At 50.3% G+C, this 19,702-nt stretch overlaps 1 pseudogene; it reads right to left on the reverse strand.

Annotated features, from left to right (window-relative positions):
* The window catches only part of LOC124654907, an 89,165-nt pseudogene extending 69,730 nt beyond the window's left edge, over positions 1–19,435 (reverse strand).
* Positions 19,436–19,702: the final 267 nt, after the last annotated feature.

Genomic DNA, 19,702 nt, shown 5'->3' on the forward strand with positions numbered 1-19,702 from the left:
AGGTAGCCATCGGCGGTGCTTTACCACACGGAGCACTCCACCACAACAACCCCATTCAAGATGGCTATGCTCGTGTCACGGTGGAGGACATAGTCCAAGGGTTTGAGGACACTGGACATTGACATTGCTACACCTGAAGGGGCGACAAGACTTGGAGATGTCAAGCTCCGAGTTCATTCTATGGCGAGAAGAAGTTTATCAAGTTTCCGGGCGAGGCGCCAACAAGTCCACCCCCTACGGTGGTGGTGGTGGCGGCGGTGGCGGTGGTGGTGGTGGTGCTTCACCTACACCTCCTTCACGAGGGCCGATGCCGCCCCCCAATTCACCTCCGGCGGGTAAGCAGCCGCCGCCCCCTAGTCCGCCCCGGACGGGTAAGCAGACGCCGCCCCCCAATCCACCTCCGGCGAAGAAGCAGAAGCAGCGAGTCCTGGATTATTAACCCGGACCCTTACGTACCTAAGAAAACAAAGGTACCGGAGCCATCACTGAAGCCTCTCCCCACGAGGCCTTGGGAACATAGTGCCGAGGAAGTCGAGGCGGGCGCGGCTGCTGATTTAGAGAAATGGAAGGCGAGCTGCAAGAAGAAAATAGAGGGCGAGCCCAAGCCAGTATTTTCTGATGAGCAAAAGAAGTGGGCTAAGTCATTTTTGAACACACCGTCCCAAGCCGCAAAGAATCCGCTCGACGACTATGCACGTGAACTTCGTAGGCAAGCACTCGCGTTCAAGAGGAACCAAGATTTGGCGGAGAAGCGGGAGAAGAAAGCCTTGGAGGAGGCCGAGAAAAAATTAGAAAGGGGAAAGAAGTTGCCCAGCTCGGGGAACAAAGTAAACAATCGATCGCCCCGCTCATAGTGCAAGCCGCCGGTCCGGATGCCCCCGATATCATAGCAGCTGCGGCGGCTTTATGGATTGGCTGTAACGAGTGCCGGAGAACAAGCGGCCGACTTAGGTATCACTCTTCGTGCACCTGTTAGGCCTTGATGAGGCGCCAATGAAGGACGTAGTATTTACATATGTGAAGAATGGCCCTCTCGTCGAGCACAGCGCGGGAAGAGGATCTACCTCGACAAATGAAAGGTACGCTAAATTGGTACAAGAGTTACATAAAACTTAAAAACGCCAAAGACTATATTTATGCGGAAGTTAGAGCTGAGCATCACTTCAAACATTACTATATACCAATTCATCGGAGTGAATTGTTCCAGCTGTTCAATCTGCGCGACCTCGACAAATCTATCATCAGTTGCTACGTTCTGTAAGTGATTTATTAATTTCTACTCCATCTCGTTCATTGCCTGCACTATATATTGTCCTAACTATCTTGTTGTGTACGCTATTATGCAGAATGAAGAAGTGGGAAATGCAAATAAGGAACATCCATGATGTTGGGTTCATTGACCCACACATCGTTAATTCATATGTGTTAGAACACCACCCCGCCGACGTGGAGGAAGACTCGTGGCGGTTTCTTAGAAAACGGGAACTCAAAAGTGATATTCTATTTCCTTACCATTTTGGGTGAGTGTTTACGTCTTGAGCACATTCTCTTTTGTTTACTCCATGCATGGTATGTGGCTAATCGATGAGTTATATATGCATGATTGTGCATGTATCGTGTCCGCGAGTTCCACTTGGATTCCGATGGTAATTCAATTTCACACCTCCACGGTTCTCGTCCACGACTCTCCGAATATGGATGCGGCGCTTTGGGCCGACATGAGAAAAATGATGCAAAAGTAATTGTTTTCATTCATTTGCGCTCTATATCGATCGGCCTATTTCGTTCATCATTTCCTAATATCAAGTAACTAATTAATAACTCTCTTGTTCATTTAATTTTCTTTGCCTCGTAGGGTTTGGAGACGGTTCGTAGATGAAAAGGTCGGTGAATTCAAAAAAGAGCTACATTTTAAAAGGGCGGTGCGGACGGTCGGGGATATTCAGCCACCGGGGACCAATCTATGTGGATACTATGTTTGTGAGAGGATCCGGAGATACACCAATGAGCGGGACCGGTCGGATGAGAACAACATCAAGAGGAATAACCTCCGGAAGACGCTTAGTCCGGAAGCTCGCTTCCGACCACTTCGGAGGAACTAGCTGGATGGTTCGCGAGGGAAGTCATCGATCCTACGAGGACAACACTACGTAGTGGACGTAGAACTATACATGCATTAAATTATGTATGGAAACTTGTTCAAACTTGTATATGGTCATCCGATGATATTGAATATATATTGTATATTCCTCTTGAATTTTTTTTGGTTCTAATTTCAAATTTGTTTGAAATTGTACATTCATATGCATGCATGTATGTAGTACCGTAGAATATGTGAAACGTACTCCTTCAAAATTACAAATAAAGCACAAAAGAAATAAAACAATACAAATTAAACAGAAAACAGGTTTAGGGGGGCAGGTTTAGGGGGGCCTAAAACCCTAAACCTGCGGCGGCCTCTAGTCGCGGTCGGCCGGAAGAACCGCGACTAAAGGGCCTCCGCCCCGACGGTCGCCTGGCGCCCACGTGGACGGCCTTTAGTCGCGGTTCGTAAGCAACCGCGACTAAAGGGGGGGCCTTTAGTCGCGCTACTTTCGTCGCGGTTGCGCAACCGCGACTAATGGCAGTTGCGAACCGCGACCAAAGAATTTCCACCAGTGTAGGCTTTGGGAGCATACGAGTGGAGCCGAAAATATATCCAGCGCGACGCTTTAGGGACGTGACTGAGGTGCTTATCTTGTGTAACAATGTGGCCTGAAAGCTCACTTCTAACTTTGTCCACGTCACCGCCCCGCCACGGCACGCGGTTCCGCTGTCAACGCTAGAAAGTACAGTAAATTCAAAGTCAGCCTAGCCCAGTCTTAGCCTTGTGCCGCTGCAGGCTTTGCTTATGAGGGGTGCAGTGCAAATAGTGTCATCCAGAGGGGCCTGCTGCTACCTGAAATGTTGCTTTGTAACATCTAATCGTAGGCCCTACTGATCACTCTCAGGCTATGATTTGATGTCACGATCGAGCCATTTCCCAAGCTGATAGCAGCATCTGCGAGCTGGATGCTTGTTTGCTGTCGCTTGTTTATCAGTAAAAGTCGACAGGCTAATCTGCCACTGCAATGATAGCAGTCGACGCTGCTAATTTGTCGATCTTAAATCAGTTCTGACAAATCTTTATTGTCTTTTTCAATAAAAGGTAAAAACTTTGTCATATTTATTAATTAATAAGAAAGTACCTCAGAACCAATATGAGGTTGGGTGGTTAGGAAGGCGGTTATACGTACCTGACCCATCAGAGTTCAAACGTTAGGTTTAACATCTGTGTGTCTCATAAAGGTGGAGTATTCATTCAGTGGGAGGCGGCGTTTCCGTCAATAACGACGCAAGTGGTGACTTCGTCACCATATCCAATCCGCTGCCTCGGTCTTCCGGAAGTGCTCATAGAGGTAGGATGTACGTGTGTTTATAGAGATGAGTGTATGCGCGTGTATGTGAGCGTCTATATATTGTGTTTCTCAAAAAAAAAAAACCTAGTTTTTAGAGAGAAACCGGACGAAAACCAATAAGAACTAAGTTCACCTCAACAACAACACAACATGGTCACACCTATCCTCGCCGACGACACATCGGGGACCATAAAAAGTCGTCAACCATACGAACCCAACTAACGGTAACCCGCTCCACACCAAACTATCTGATCTCACAGCGGTGGTGAACATTAGAAATCGCGCTTCCTATGAGAGAAACTGACCTGTGATGCTTCTACAAAGGTGAAGAAGCCTACATCCACAAGACCAAGCGCTAGAGGTGGCGCCCTTTTTAGTACCGTCGCATACCCTAATAATCGACTGGTTAGATACCGTATTCCATCAGCGCTAATTGCTGTATATCAGTATATGCATAGGCATTAGGCACATGCATGTAACCGGTGGCGACAAATGTAGGAACAAGAACTTTGTGAGCGCAAAAGGCTTGTCGCCACCACCACTAGCTAGCTCTTCCTTTTCGTGCCGACGGAGGAGGAAAAGCTAGAGCTCAGAGGCGACACCGATACGGACATGGCAATGCTGCGTGCACGGACTTGCATAATGAGCGTCTTCTTTCTACCCTCCCTGCAGATCTCGATCGCTCGCATGCTGGCTGCGCACATTGATGCCTCGAGTGCCTGCAGCAAGCTTGTGCAAAGCCATGGACGAAAGCTGCGAGGCATGTATAAAGACATGGAAGGGTAGAGTCCATCGTCCTTCTCCGGGTTCTGAAGTTCTTTGCTTTGTCAGAACTCTTCCGGAATTTCTGGCGAGGAAGGCTGGCAGCTTTAGCACGCACGATCGAAAGATGGCGCGCGCATGCACGATCGATCGATCGATCATGCATGCATATGCATGCCTCATGTTCTGTGTGTACTCATGGTTCAGTCTGGAGAAAACATTTGCAGATCTATATGTGTATATCAATATCATGGGCATTGGGCATGCAGGATCGGTGCACGTAACACATATAGCACTGTGGCCGGAAGCAAAGCGCCTGCCGCACGAACGTGGCCATCAATGGTTGTCCCTAGCTAGTATGTGCACTCGACCACACACATGCATGCAAATCGATCGTCAACCACACGACCCATCGAGCGTTTGACCGCCCCGATGGATGGACTGACCGGAGCCGTCTGTCCGTCGACGGCGAGATTTGTCGGCAGGCAACCGCACGGAATCTCTTCTTTTACCCATGCCCCGGTCGCCGGTCGCGGCCGCTCATGATGGCCGTCCGTCGTGGTGGTAGTCGGAGGGACGGGGGAAAGCGGACCGCGCGCCCCCACTCGGGCCGTGCGAAAGCCGGGGATCGATTTGCCAACACGGACACATGCGAGCACACAGAGGAGAAAGGTAGAGAGCAGTTCGGAGGAGGAATGGCCCCCGCGGCGGCGACGGCGACGGTGATCGGGACGTATCGGACTCGGAAAGGCGCGCCTGATAGGGACAAAACGGCGCCTGCCTGCGTTCTTGGCCTCAGCCTAGCTCTGGGTTCCAGGTTGCAGATCTGCTATGCGATTTGTGCTGTGTGCTGCGTCTGGTCTGCTTGGCTTGGCTCGCGGCGTCTGGACCGGCCAAGCTTTGTTTGGAAGGTCGTGTGGTCCGAGTGAATGTCAGACTGAATGGTCGTCTCCGCAAGAAAAAAAAAAAGGTCACCTCCGCAAGCCAGCAACCGTGGATGGGCTGGCATGGTTTACGAGTGTCAGGGACAAAGAGAAGGCCTGTACGACTGTAAGTATCCATGGGCCATCGGGGACTCTGAATTTGCTTCGAATTAGGGCTGGCGCTTAATTTTGGGCCGAAGACTGTACCAGCCCGAGCATCCTAAGACTAGTCACAATGCATAATATCATATAGAAGTATCATGCATATGATACTACACTAGTGGAAAACAGGCCTTTTGATCCGGGTGGTTAGGGCCTTTTGTCGCGGGCGGCCAGCCGCGACAAGCAAGGCGCGATAAAAGGGAGGCCTTTTATCCCGGGTCACTTACGACCCGCGACATAAGGTCCACCACGTGGCGGCCGCCCGGCGCGCAGGGCACGAGCCCTTTTGTCGCGGGCGGTATTACCACCCGCGACAAAAGGCCCTCTACGTGGCGCGCGCACAACGCTTACGCTTTAGGGTTTGAGGGTGCAGCACCCCTCCCCCGCCACCGACCGCTCTGTTATATCATTTTTTTCGTTCGAAAATAAAAGTTGCATATATTTGTACGCTACTAGAAATTGTACACGTTCATTCAATATATATATATATATAGATCGATCAAACAAATGTTGGAAGCAAAAGTCGATTCCTCTTTACATGTAGCCCTTACATATATATATACATTTAGCTCACGATCGACAAGCGGTACTAACGACCGTCTATTTGGAGGTAGAGCATCTATTTGGACTAAACAAGCCTTTGTTGTTTAGTACATCTTTAATCAAAAGTCCCGCCAGTTCCTCCGCGATTCCTAGTGCGTGTTCCTTTGGTTGGAGTCTGTCCCGCATGAAGTCGACCTATATACGAAAATGAGATGAGTATGACTATATCGGTCTTGATAACGAAATATTGATGATAATAAATAAAGTTGTGAATGTTATTGCTTACGTTGAATTTATTATTGTTACGCTTCTCGAGTGGTTAACATGCGAATGGACTCGCAAACGTAGTATCCACATAGATTCGTCCCTTGTGGCTGCTCGGGAGCACGGTACAGGAGTAAATGTTAGCTTCTCTGCCTGGGTTTCGTTCTTACGATGTCTCTTGAAAGCGGTCCAAGCCCTGCCAGTGCAAAAGAATGATTGAATGAGTGGATAATTAATTGATATCTCACGAATGATAAAGCGCGGCGATGAAGGAAATTACACTTGGAGCAACTTCGCAAGTCCTGGAACCCGTCCACGCCTCTACTCGGTGGGTCTTTTACCTCAACTATTCCCTTATCGAGGTTGAATGTCTAGTAGAATCCAAGTGGAAGCTGCACATGTTATGCATATACGTCAGGAATTACACTTAACATCGAGTAAGAAAAATTGAATGTGCATAAAGATCATTAAGACTCTCACTCGTAGTTGTAAGGAAACAATATTGAATCACGAAATATTGCTCCCCCAAAAACCTTAGTAGGTTTCCCCCGTTTCTTGGGCATTAAACTTTACCGTTTGAACATGTACTTTATCCGGGTCAATAAACCCAATATTGATAATATTATTACTTTTGCATTCATCGATCTTCAGTCCGCATAAGAGAACACATAAGATATAATGAGTATATATATGCAATGAAAACGAACATGAACTGAATGAAAATGAACTTATATGTAGTTAACAACTTACAAGCAATAGCAACTCATGAGAGATTTGTCGAGGGCATCTAGATTGAATAACCGCCAGAGTTCATTCATCTCAATATGGATCTCCTCCTTTCGGTAGTAATATTCCCATGGTATACTCGCCACGATGAACCTTATGTTCTCCTTGCATGCATCAAGGTACCACTCGATGCAAATTCCGCATATGTGTTGGCAGTTTAAGCAGCTGCTCTGTGCTGACCAAGTCGGCCCCGTAGACAAATTTAGGAGCTATATCAGCAGTGGGTACTGCAGCATCCGCTGCATACATCAATTCCTCCACGGTAACGTCACGGGCAGCCGCTAGCTTTGCAGCTTCTTCCATATTGAAACCACCATGTTCCTGGTACAGCTTGGGAACATTAAGCACTTTGAGTGGTGGGATCGATTGTTTGGGCTGAGCACCGAGGAGGGGAACTTCCTTTCTCTTTTTGCGTTTGTCGTTTGCTTGGCCTTGAGGGGTGCACTTGTTGAAGTTGACTTATTCTAAGTTGCACTTCTAGCTGATGATTTGCTCGTGCCAGCAATGTCCTTCTCCTTAGCCTTTTCAGCATTCTTTGTGTCAATTACCTTCGCAAGAGTGCGTGTATAGTCATCCTTCTTCTCGTGTAAGTCATACTCGCGATGGTGTGTTCGGAAAACTAGTAGCATATGCTATTTGCTTCTCTGTGTATGGCTCTGGCGCTGGAGGTTTTGGCTTATGAAAAAAATCATAATTGATTTTCTTAACAATGGCATCATTTTCCTCCGGGGTACGATCGTAAGGACGGGGGGGAGGAACCTTTGGTACTTTTGGGAGGGGCGACCTCTTGGGGACAGGACTCTTGAAACGCTTCCGGCTGGGTGCATTCCGAGTCTTTTTGGGCGGAGGCGGCGGCGCTGGAGATGGAGATGGACTACCGATGTCGTGGTCGACGCCGTACCCACGGGGTGATGGTGGCGACATGTGATCGGTAGGAGGAGGTGATGGTGGCCTGCGATCACCTGGAGGAGGTGATGGTGACCTGCTCGGGACGACCGGTACTAGGTGCTACCCAGCTCGGCGGCTTGATATTCTTCTTTTCCCGAGAGAATGATTTCTCCCGAGCACCTCTCTCGAGTGTAAGCCCCCCATCACCTCCGGGGATATCGAGCTCCAATGTCCCCCACGACGGGACAACTGAATCCACCCCGACACGAGCATATCCAGCTGGAATCGGATTGCCATGCCATGTTGCCGGCTCACCTTCGAGTCCAAATGCCGGTAAGACATAGCCGACCGCCACCTTAACAGAAACCTTCCCGAACACCTCATGGAGATCACAAGGTGTTTGCTCCTTGATTCCATCGAAGGGGTCGCCGGGACCGGCATCTATCATCATCCGTGTAGGAGGGGCCTCCGAGTCGGCCACGCTCGCTTGTCTCGTCGCCGAGATATTTCAGCGGCATTATCCGGCGGGCGCCGTCCTTTTAGTTCATTTATCTCCCGCTGCTCGCTGCTGAAGCTCCCGCTGCTCGCTGGTCAAGTCGGCGTTGGAACTCGGCCATCTGGTCATTCCGCACCTCCGGCTGGCGTTGTTTAGCTCTCGCTCGGCTTCTATAAGTCTCCGCGTCGGCCGGAAACCCAAGCGACCACGGAACACTAGGGCCGAAGCCTCTTGCTCGTCCTCCCTTCTCGGGATTACCGAGGACAAGCGTCGGCAAGTCTTTCTCTCTATCGGGAGCAAACTTTAGTTTTCCCGCCTTTATATCTGTCGTCACTTCAATCCATTTTTGCCTGGGTACCCTAACCCCGGTGTCACTTTCAACAATGTTCCCTGTCTTCATGTCATACTCACAGCCATGCGCGAGGAACCAATTTCGAGCCCTTGTGTCCCATCCTTCTCGCGTGGGTTCCGGAGTGATCCCGTTCAGCTCCATCTCGGCCTCTTGTGCATCCCACTTAGGCATGGCTCTTCCGTAGCCCCCTCGCCCCGTATGATGGTGATACTTCTTCTCGCTTGCATTCTTCTTGTTTTTCGCCGACGAGTTCATGAGCCTCCTCCGATTCTTTGTACCTCACAAATTCTTCCCGCTTATGCTCCTCGCTTCGCTAGGTAGTTCTCGAATAATGGAGGCTTCTTGTCTTTCTTATAATTTTTCCATAACCGGTTCTTATACGCCCGGAAAAGTTCCCCCATCTTCTTAAGAGCCCATTTCTTCACTAGCTCTCGCTGCTTAGCATTCTCAGACTCCGATCCCAAATCGGCAAAGTGAAATGTGCCATCGGGTCTCCGAAAAGTGTGTCTTTGTACCTATCGGCAACCTGATTTTCGGACACATTCTTCGTCTTGTTCCATTCTCTGACAGTGATCGGGACACGATCTCTAACCACAACTCCGCACTGATTTTTGAACTTCACTCCGACATTCTCGGGTACCACCGGTTGGCCTTCCGGTGATATAGCTTCAATTGTGAAGTGGTCTTTCTTGGTCAACTTCTTTGCCGGGCCTCGTTTCTCTATCTTATCTTCGGAGGCCTAAGAGAATACATATAGAATTGCATTAATGCCTCTATACTAATGCCTCAATACATATGTACATATAGAATTCCATTAATACCTCGTCATGATCGGAGCCGTCGGCTTCTCCGTCACCGGAGCCGTCGTCGGCTTCTCCGTCACCGGAGCCGTCGGCTTCTCCATGACCGGAGCTGTCGGCTTCTCCATGACCGGAGCCGCGGGCTTCTCCATCACCGGAGTCGGCTCGGTCGGCTTCTGTACCATCGCGGATTATGTCCGCGAATATGTCTTCCTGTTCCAAGTCCCGTTCGAATTGATCCATTGTTTCTGCAAAAGAATTAAATCGATAAGTACATGTTCAAACACAAACCAAACCCTAACCCTAATCAAACACAAACCAAACCCTAACCCTAATCGGCGACACGTGTTTGCGAGAGGGAGAGGGTGTCGGCGACGCGTGTTTGCGAGAGGGAGAGGGTGTCGGCGACGCTTGTTTGCGAGAGGGAGAGGGTGTCGGCGACGCGTGTTTGCGAGAGGCTCGGATGTTCGCGAGAGGTAGAGGAGAGGGAGAGAGGGGAGTTGCGGCGTCGAGTGATCGCGAGAGGGAGAGGGAGCACGGGACGAGGGCGATTGCGCGAGAGGGAGAGGAGAGGGCCGGTGTCGGCGTCGGGGGTGTTTGCGAGAGGTAGAGGAGAGGGAGAGAGAGGGGAGTTGCGGCGTCGAGTGATTGCGAGGGAGAGAGAGGGAGTTGCGGCTAAATCGATTCTAGAAGGGAGTGACTAATCGTTCGCGGTTAAGTGATACCATCGAATAACAATGTTCTTCATCATTTTAAAGTTGCACTATCACACATTACATAAAAACTAACAAATTAACTATTAAACTAAGTACTAATTACATAAAAACTAAAACAACTAACAAATTAACTAATTAACTAACTAAACCTAAAAACTAACTACTAAATACATTAACTAATTAACTAATTAAACCTAAAAACTAAAACAATTACAGAAAATTAAAAACTAAATTACAAAAACATAAAAACTAAAACAATTACAGAAATGTAAAAACTAAATTAAAAACAATTACAGTAATTAAAAAAGAAAAAAAAGGTGTTCCTTTGCGGCGGGCGCTACCTGCAGCTGGCGCGGCGGCGGCCCGAGGCGCGGCGGCGGCGGAGGCCGAGGGCGAGGCGCGGCGCAGAGGCACAGGGAGACGGCGCCCGGCGGCGGCGGAGGCAGCAGGGAGATGGCCGGCGGAGGCGCGGCGCGGCCCGGGCGCGGCGCGACGCGAGGCGCGGCGGCGGCCGAGGGCGAGGGCGCGGCGGCGGCTGAGGGCGAGGCGCGGCGGCGGCCGAGGGCGAGGCGCGGCGCAGAGGCGGGGAAGACGGCCGCGCGGCGGCGGAGGCGCGGCGCGGAAGTCCGGCAGCTCGGCGGCGCGCTAAGTCGCTAGGGTTTGGCCTCCGGGTGTTGCGGGTGGGCGGCCCGCCCGCGACGCGCGCAGTTATATACCTCCCCCTTTGTCGCGGGTGGTGGCTCAACCCGCGACAAAGGCCCCTTTAATCGCGGGTTGAGCTACCACCCGCGACAAAGGGGGTCTTTTGTCGCGGGTTGAGCCACCGCCCGCGACTAAAGGCCCTTTTGGCCGATCCGTGGCACTCCGCATCCAACGGCTCCGGCCGTTTGAATCCAACGGCCCGGAGCAGCTTGGACACGGATCAGCTCTGTTTTTTTTCTTTTTTCTTTTTTCCTTTTTTGTTTTTTCTTATTTCAATAACTTTTAAATGGTAAATCAAATAGAAAAGTGTTATATATGAAAATTTGTCGGAAAAATACAATGAACATGAATATGACATCCATATAACTAGTTGCATCTTCCACGCGTCGCCGCCTCTTCCACGTGTCGCCGCCTCTTCCACGCGCCTCGCTCCGTCGGCCGCCGGCGTGCGACGTGTGTAGCCGTGGCTTACACGTGCCTCGCCACGTGTCGCCGCCGCTTCCACGTGCCTCGCCCCGTCGCTGCCCGCGTGCGACGTGTGTACCCGTAGCTTACACGTGCCTCGCCACATGCCGCCGCCGCTTCCACGTGCCTCGCCCCGCCGACGCCGGCGTGCGACGTGTAGCCACCGCGCGCTGACACGTGCCTCGCCCCGCCGACGCCGGCGTGCGACGTGTAGCCACACGCTGACACGTGCCTCACCCCGCCGACGCCGGCGTGCGACGTGTAGCCACCGCTGACACGTGCCATGCCCCGCGTGCACTATATAGAGCGACGAGTGCGGGCGCAACCACACGTCGCCACCGCCTCCGCTCATTCATCTCCGGGATGCCTCCATGTCGTCGAGGGGCGTCCGGTTTCCGTGGCGTTCGAGTGCATCCGAGCGGTAGGTTCACCGCCGAGATACGCGCCGGTGGCTTCCGCCTCACCCTCGGCACGTACAACACGCCGGAAGAGGCGGCGCGCGCTTACGACGCGGCGGCGTGGCGCTTTCGGCGGCCGGGGCACGACATGAACTTCCCGGATGTTGAATCGCTAGAGGAGGCGGAGTTCCTCGCGCCACTGCCGTGCCTCGTCACCGACGAGGACCGTCGCCGGCATCGCCAGGTGCAGCGCAGGATCGCCATCGCCGAGCGCGACGAGCAGTTGATGCGCCAGTGGAGGGCGCGGTCCCCCGACGCGTTCTTTGCTAACCTTAGGGCACAACGCAGGTCCAACGAGGCGGCACCGCCGGGCCGTCGCCGCCTTCGAGCTCGAGAACTCGAATACAACTTGGACCGAAAACGACCCTCGGTGGGATGACCTTTGGACGGAGACAACCTCCGACGACGAGTAGAGACTAGACTAGTAATTTATCTATTTTATTGTAATTTCAATAAAGTCGTTGTCGGTTCTATTAGTTTAAATTTAGTTTATAAAGTCGTTGTCGGTTGTTTTTGTTCAATAAAGTGGTTGACACGAAATTTATTACGATTGAACTGAAATTAAAGTACGTAGCTCAACCGAAAAATAAGATACATGGCCAGATTCGAATGTTGGAGCCATTCAATCATAGTCGTGCCTAGTCCTATACACGTCGCCACCGTAGTCATCAAAGTCGCCGACGTCATCGTCGCTAGCATCGGGGTCGCGGTTGTCGAACCTCGGCGGATGACCACGCGTGGGCTGGGATTGAGGGTAGCGCAGGCGGGGGCCACGATAGGCCGGGACGCTCCGGAGAGTCCGGCCGCGCCACCACATCCGACGGCCGGCCTCGTTGAAGTTCGAAGGAGGAGGGCCGTCCTCCTCGTACCTGGCAACCGCCCTCTCACGCCGATTGATGAAGAAGCTGTCCCAAGTCGGGCTGTAGTCGGGATGCCACTGGGGATTCCTCCGCTGCTCAGGCGTGAGCTCGAAATAGTAGTGGTTCGTGATGGCCATCTCGCGTGGCACACCTACGAGGGATAGGAGGGACCGGTACGCCTCCGACGCTCAGCAACCGGCCGGTCGGGACGCGGTAGCCGGGCGGGCAGGGGTAGTTCGAGGCGCAAAGCGCCTCCGCCTCCCGGGGTGTTAGACATACGATGGAAGCCATGGGAGAGAGTGATGAGGTTTGCGGATATGAGAGTCCAAGCCTACATATATATAGTGGAAAAATGGCGGGAATGCGGGAAGAAAATAGGCGGGAACGAAGTGGCGCGCGAAACTTTCATCCCGGGTGGAGGCTCAAACCGCGACAAAAGACTGGGGAGGCTTATCTAGGAGGGCCTTTTGTCACGGTTGGTGGCTGCAACCGCGACTAAAGATGTCGGCAGGATAATAAGGATGTGTCGGTAACCTTTTGTCACGGTTGGTGGCTGCAACCGCGACTAAAGCTGTCGGCAGGATAAGGACGCGTGGGTGGACGCACTGCTCGATGAGATAAAGCATGTAGCGCACGACGGCCTGTCGAAGGAATAAGACAAAGTACAAGCGGTGCCGTGCCTATAAAAGGAGCATCGATACGCCTTGCCAAGCGGATCAACAAGCCAAGCACAGTTTAATCTTCATTATTACATAAATGTAGAGATTGTCTTGGGAACTATATATGAAGAATACATTATTACATCGCCATCTAGTGTTGTGATCTTCTACGCCGTAGCCATGGAGAATCTTCACAATTTAGCAAGATGCTTGGGTCAATTTTCACCGTGAAGGGCGGAATTTCTTTAAACTTATTATAATCTTCTGACATGTCTGTCTTGTCATCCACTCCCACGATGTTTCTTTTCCCCGAAAGAACTATGTGGCGCTTTGGCTCCTCGATTGATGTATTCTTTTGTTGATTTCTTTTTCTTGATTTGCTAGACATGTCCTTCACGTAGAAAACTTGAGCCACCTCGCTGGCTAGGACAAAAGGCTCGTCCGTGTACGCAAGATTGTTGGGATCCACTGTTATCATACCGTACTTATCGTCAATATGTATAGCGCTGAGCTTCACCCATTTGCACCGAAACAAAGGGACCTTAAAAGTGGGACCATAGTCAAGTTCCCATATCTCCTCTATGTATCCATAATATGTGGTGGTCTGCCCATTCTCGTCTGTTGCATCGAAGCGGACACCGCTGTTTTGGTTGGTGCTCTTTTTATCTTGGTCGATCGTGTAAAATGTATTCCCATTTATCTCGTACCCTTGGAATGTACATATGTTTGAAGATGGTAACCTGGCCAACAAGTACAGCTGCTCCACCGCAGATGGGTCATTAATGAGATGTCTTTGCAACCAACCGCCGAAGGTATTCATGTGTTGACGTGTAATCAAGGACTCGGGCTGGCCCGGGTTTATTTCTCGTAAAACATTCTTATGTTTCTCGATGTACGGAGCCACCAAGCTGGAATTGTATAGAACCGTGTAGTGCGCTTGATTGAAAGAAATCTTGTCCCTCCACACCGTTGTTTTCCTTCCTAGTGTGCCTTTTCCGATCAGCCTCCCCTCATACCGAGATTCAGGAACACCAATCGGCTTAAGGTCGGGAAGAAAGTCAACACAAAACTCAATGACCTCCTCGAGTTCCGTAGCCCTTTGAGATACTTCCTTCCGGCCTAGCTCGGTTATGAACATATTTCTTTAAGACTCCCATGAACCTCTCGAAGGGGAACATATTGTGTAGAAATACAGGACCGAGAATTCTAATCTCTTCAACTAGGTGAACGAGGAGGTGCGTCATAATATTGAAGAAGGATGGTGGGAACAACAACTCGAAGCCGACAAGACATTGGACCACATCTTCCTGTAATCCCGACAAAGTTTCGGATCCATTACCTTCGAGAAATTGCGTTCGGGAATGCACATATCTTCACAATGGCTAGTCGAACATTTTCTCGGTAGAAGTCCCCTCAATGCAATCGGAAGCAATTGTGTCATAAGCACGTGACGAGTCATGGGACTTCGGGTTCCGGAATTTTTTCTCCTTCATATTTACTATCCCCTTTATATTCGACGAGAAACCAGACGGAACCTTGATACTGAATAGGGCTTCAAAAAAGATCTCCTTCTCTTGTTTGGTAAGAGCATAGCTGGCAGGCCCTACAAACCGCCCTGGATGATTGCCGTTTCGTCCTTTATGAAGTTCCCGGTCCTCCCGTGCTTCGTTGTATCTTTTGTCTTTCCATACACGCCCGGAAAACCTAGAATATTCACACAAAGATTCTTGGTCAGGTGCATCACGTCGATTGCGGAGCGGACTTCCAGGACTTTCCAATATTCTAGCTCCCAGAAAATAGATTTCTTCTTCCACATGGGCGCGTGTCCGTCATCGTCTTTCGGAACAGGTCGACTGCCTGGACCCTTTCCAAAGATAACATTTAAATCCTTGACCATGTCAAATATATCAGCACCACTACGGGGGACAGGCTTCGGACGGCGGTCTTCCTCGCCATCGAAATGCTTGCCTTTTTTCCTTAAGGGATGCTTGCGCGGAAGGAAACGACGATTGAACGGGTACACAACTTTTCTGCTTTTTCCCAAATATTTACTTTCGATCTCATCTAAACAAGTGTGTGCATGCATTGTATCCTTTGTTCGTCCGTCCCGAAATGTTACTGAGAGCAGAGCCAATCATTGATGGTTACGAATAGCAACGCTCGTAGGTCAAATTCTTGCTCCGTGTGCTCATCCCACACACGTACACCTGGTTTGGCCCACAACTCCAAAAGTTCATCGACTAATGGTCTTAGGTACACATCAATGTCGTTGCCCGGTTGCTTTGGGCCTTGGATAAGCACCGGCATCATAATGAACTTCCGCTTCATGCACAACCAAGGAGGAAGGTTGTAGATACATAGAGTCACGGGCCAGGTGCTGTGACTCGCAGCTCTGCTCCCCAAAAGGATTCATGCCATCCGTACTTAGACCAAAGTATAAGTTCCTTGCCTCACCTCGCAAAATCCGGAAACTCTCTCCCGATGTTTCTCCACCGCCGACCATCAGCGGGGTGCCTCAACATCGCGTCTTTCTTACGTTCTTCCATGTGCCATCGCAACAACTTGGCATGCTCTTTGTTTCGAACAAACGTTTCAACCGTGGTATTATTGGAGCATACCACATCACCTTCGCAGAACCCTCTTCCCGGGTGGCTCGCCCTCAACATCACCAGGGTCATCTTTTCGATCTTATACCGCAATGCACCACATATCGGGCATTTATTCAAATTCTCGTACTTCTCACCGCGGTAGAGGATACGATCATTAATGCATGCATGTATCTTCCGCACATCTAATCCTAGAGGGCAGACAAGCTTCTTTGCTTCATATGTACCGACGGGCAATTCATTATTTCTTGGAAACAGACTTTCTTTAATATTATCATCAATTTCTCAAATCCCGAGTCAGTTACACCGACCTCTCGCCTTCCATTTCAGCAATTCCAATATGCTACCCAGACTTTCTATGCCCATCTTCACAACCCGGGTACAACAATTTGTGGTGGTCCTCTAACATCTTGTCGAACCGCAACCTCTCCTTATCCGTGCCACAGCTCTCTTCTTGCATCGAAATGGCCCGACGAAGATCATCATCAACGGGATCATCTCGATGCCTGTTCTTCACCTCCTTCTTCTTCATTGTCGTCCATTGCGGTATCAAAGCATTCAGAGAACATAGATCGGTGCTCGGTCATCATTATCTTCTTCCTCATCGCCGTCTTCCATCATAACCCCTTCTTCTCCGTGCTTGGTCCAAACATTATAGCTGGACATGAATCCAAACCGAAGCGGTGTGGCTCTTAATGTCTCTTGAGCAAGAGTAATCCTTCTCGTTCTTACATTTTAGACATGGACAGCACATAAAACCTTGCTTCGACTTGTTGGCCTCGGCCACAAGCAGGAAAGAATTCACGCCCTCTCTGAAAGCGGGGCACATCGGTTACCGTACATCCATGGATGACTCATCTGCATCATAAGTACAATTATATATGTATCAGATGCAATCACCTTGCTAAAATTAGTATTGTACGGACTATGCATATATATATAGTCGAGAAAATAGTTGCTAACCTTTTAGGATCAAAAAAAGGAGAAATCTTATCAAATAAAACCAAGTGGCATCCCTCTCACAAGCATTCCATCAAACACCTCTTGTGCACATGTAGAAAAAATGAGCTAGCATACACCTCCACCTTCACCACCAAGGAAAAAATGAGGTGGGGGGTGGCTGGCTGCTTCTATATATATAGGGGGGACATTTTGTCGCGGGCCGTATTACGACCCGCGACAAAAGGGGTGGCCACGTCGCTCCTACCCCTTTTGTCGCGGGTCGTAATACGGCCCGCGACAAAGGCCGCGACAAAAGCCTCCGCGCGCTCCACATGGTTTCGGGGCGACGTGGCCAGGCCATTTGTCGCGGGTGCAGGCGCGCCCGCGACAAAAGGCTCCCACGGAAGCCCTGTTTTCCACTAGTGCTACTACATGTTATTATCTTTACAATGCATGGTATCATATACTAGTATCATAGTTTTCATATATTAATTGTTTGTAAAATCTCAATGCAAATATATGTACAAGACTTACTTGATATTAATTTTTCTAGTAGTATTTGCTATGATACAGTATCTACCTATGATACTAGTACCCCCTCTCTTATCCTTAATTGCACTGCCACATCAGCATTTTGCATGCATGGAATGCATGATACTACTTATGATATTCCCATTGTGGATAGTCTAAGAGCTCTAATCTCCCAGGGTTCCGGTGTCCTATGGTTGCTCGGGACGTCGCGATCTGGCTGGGGCCCTCGCGGTGTGTTACCGTTTTGCCGCTGGTGGACTTGGGAGGTGCTTCCGTGCAAGACTTTTCGCCTCCGTTTGCAAGTGTCAGATATCGTTGTTCTGTCGGTTCGCGTGGAGACTATGTGTGACAGTGTGAGGTCCGGCGTTGCTAAGCTAGAGGAGATGGGATAGGTTGAGCTCTCGATTCGCCGCCGACACAAGGTTGCGCTCATCTTCCTTTCTTCACGGTGATGCGGCTCCGGGCCTGCAAGTCGACGCTGACCCTAATGTTTTGATTGTTCTCGATTTAATCCCCTTTGCAGGTATCCTATTTGCAAAAAATGGTCCGGGTATCCTGGCAGGGATGAGCGGCCACCAGCTCCTTATCCGGCCACTCTGCTTGTGGTTTGATCTCACAGACGAAAAAATTTGGGAAGCCTACCTCTCGGGGTAAGAGCATCTCCACTCGTTGGCGCTCCCCACGCCCAAATCCGGCGAAAGTTTCGTCCGGATTGGAGGAAAATTAGGCCTGGGGAGCGCCGAAGTTCCAGCCGTCCCCCCGGCAGGACACCCCCAACTTGGGGCATTTGACATATTTCAATCAAATTCGACATAAAATTTAACAAGTTCGGCGAACAAGATTCAGAAAACTGCTGAAGCAAATTGGGCGAAAATCAGTACAATGTTTAACAAGTGCTGAAACAAATGAAGCACACAATTTCACAAGTTTTGAAACAAATAAATAAAGACACACTAGTTGGCGTCGGTGTTGGCGTTGCCTCGGAGCGTCCATATGTGCTCCACCAGATCATCTTGCAGTTGTTGATGCATTGTAGAGTCTCGGATCTCCTGGCGCATAGCAATGAAGGCGGCCCATGATGGAGGCACCTGGTGATTAGGCTGTGCAAGAGGTCCCTCTCTCTCATATGGTGCTTGTTGCTCAGCAAGAGGAACCGGATGTTTTCGCTCATTTTCAATAATCATATTGTGTAGGCACACACATCAGTTCATCACCTCCCACATCTGATCTTTGGACCAAGTCATAGCGGGGAACCGGACGACGACAAATCTCTGCTGGAGGACACCAAATGCACGCTCGACGTCTTTTCGGCAAGCTTCTTGTTTCTTCACAAACTCGCAAAGTTTGGGGGTGCTAGGTTTCGAGATAGTCTTCACAAATGTTGCCCACTTTGGATAGATACCGTCTCGCAAGGTAGTATCCTTTATTGTAGTGCCGACCATTGATCACATAGTTCACCGGGGGAGCATGACCCTCAACAAGCTTGGAAAAGATCGGGGAGCAGTTTAGGACGTTGATGTCATTGTTGGATCCAGGCATACCAAAAAAAGAGTGCCAAAACCATAGATCATGGGTAGCCACTGCTTCAAGTATCACAGTGCAGCCGTTTTTGTGACCCTTGTACATTTCCTGCCATGCAAACGGACAGTTCTTCCATTTCCAATGCATGCAGTCAATGCTTCCAAGCATCCCTGGAAAACCCCTAGCTTCATTTGTTGCAAGGATCCTCTGAGTGTCTTCGACAATGGGTGATCTCAAGTAAAAGTCCCCGAACACTGCTATGATGGCCCTGCAGAACCGCTAGAAACAATCAAGGGCGGTGGACTCCGCCATCCGAAGATAGTCATCTGCACCATCACCGGGAGCTCCATACGCCAGCATCCTCATAGCCACTCGTGCACTTCACGGTGACGAAAATCCAACCAAACCAGTGCAATCCGCCTTGCATCCGAAGTAGGGGTCAAAGTCTCGGATGGCATACACAATTTGCGAAATAGTTTTCTCGCTCATCCCGAAAACGACGCCGGAAAACACTCTCACCCTGCAATGGATTGTCGGCGAAGTAGTCGGCGTACAACATGCAGTAGCCCTCCATTCGTTGTCTCGGCTTGCACTTCCGGCGACCTGGTGCCGACCCACCACGTCGACCCAGTTGCCAGTCCGGCGTACATGCTTGACAAGCAACCGAGGATCATCATGTGCTCCTGGTCTTGGGCGGCGGCTGCCATCTCTTCTCGCATAAGCTCGACGAACATCTGCTCCTCCTCTTCGTCTGAGTCCATGGCCGGCGACGCAAATGGACGAACACCTGACGGGCGTGGTCGAGGCAACCCGAGCCGCGAGCGACGAG

Source organism: Lolium rigidum, chromosome 5 (assembly GCF_022539505.1).
Source record: "Lolium rigidum isolate FL_2022 chromosome 5, APGP_CSIRO_Lrig_0.1, whole genome shotgun sequence".
Classification (NCBI taxonomy): Eukaryota; Viridiplantae; Streptophyta; class Magnoliopsida; order Poales; family Poaceae; genus Lolium; species Lolium rigidum.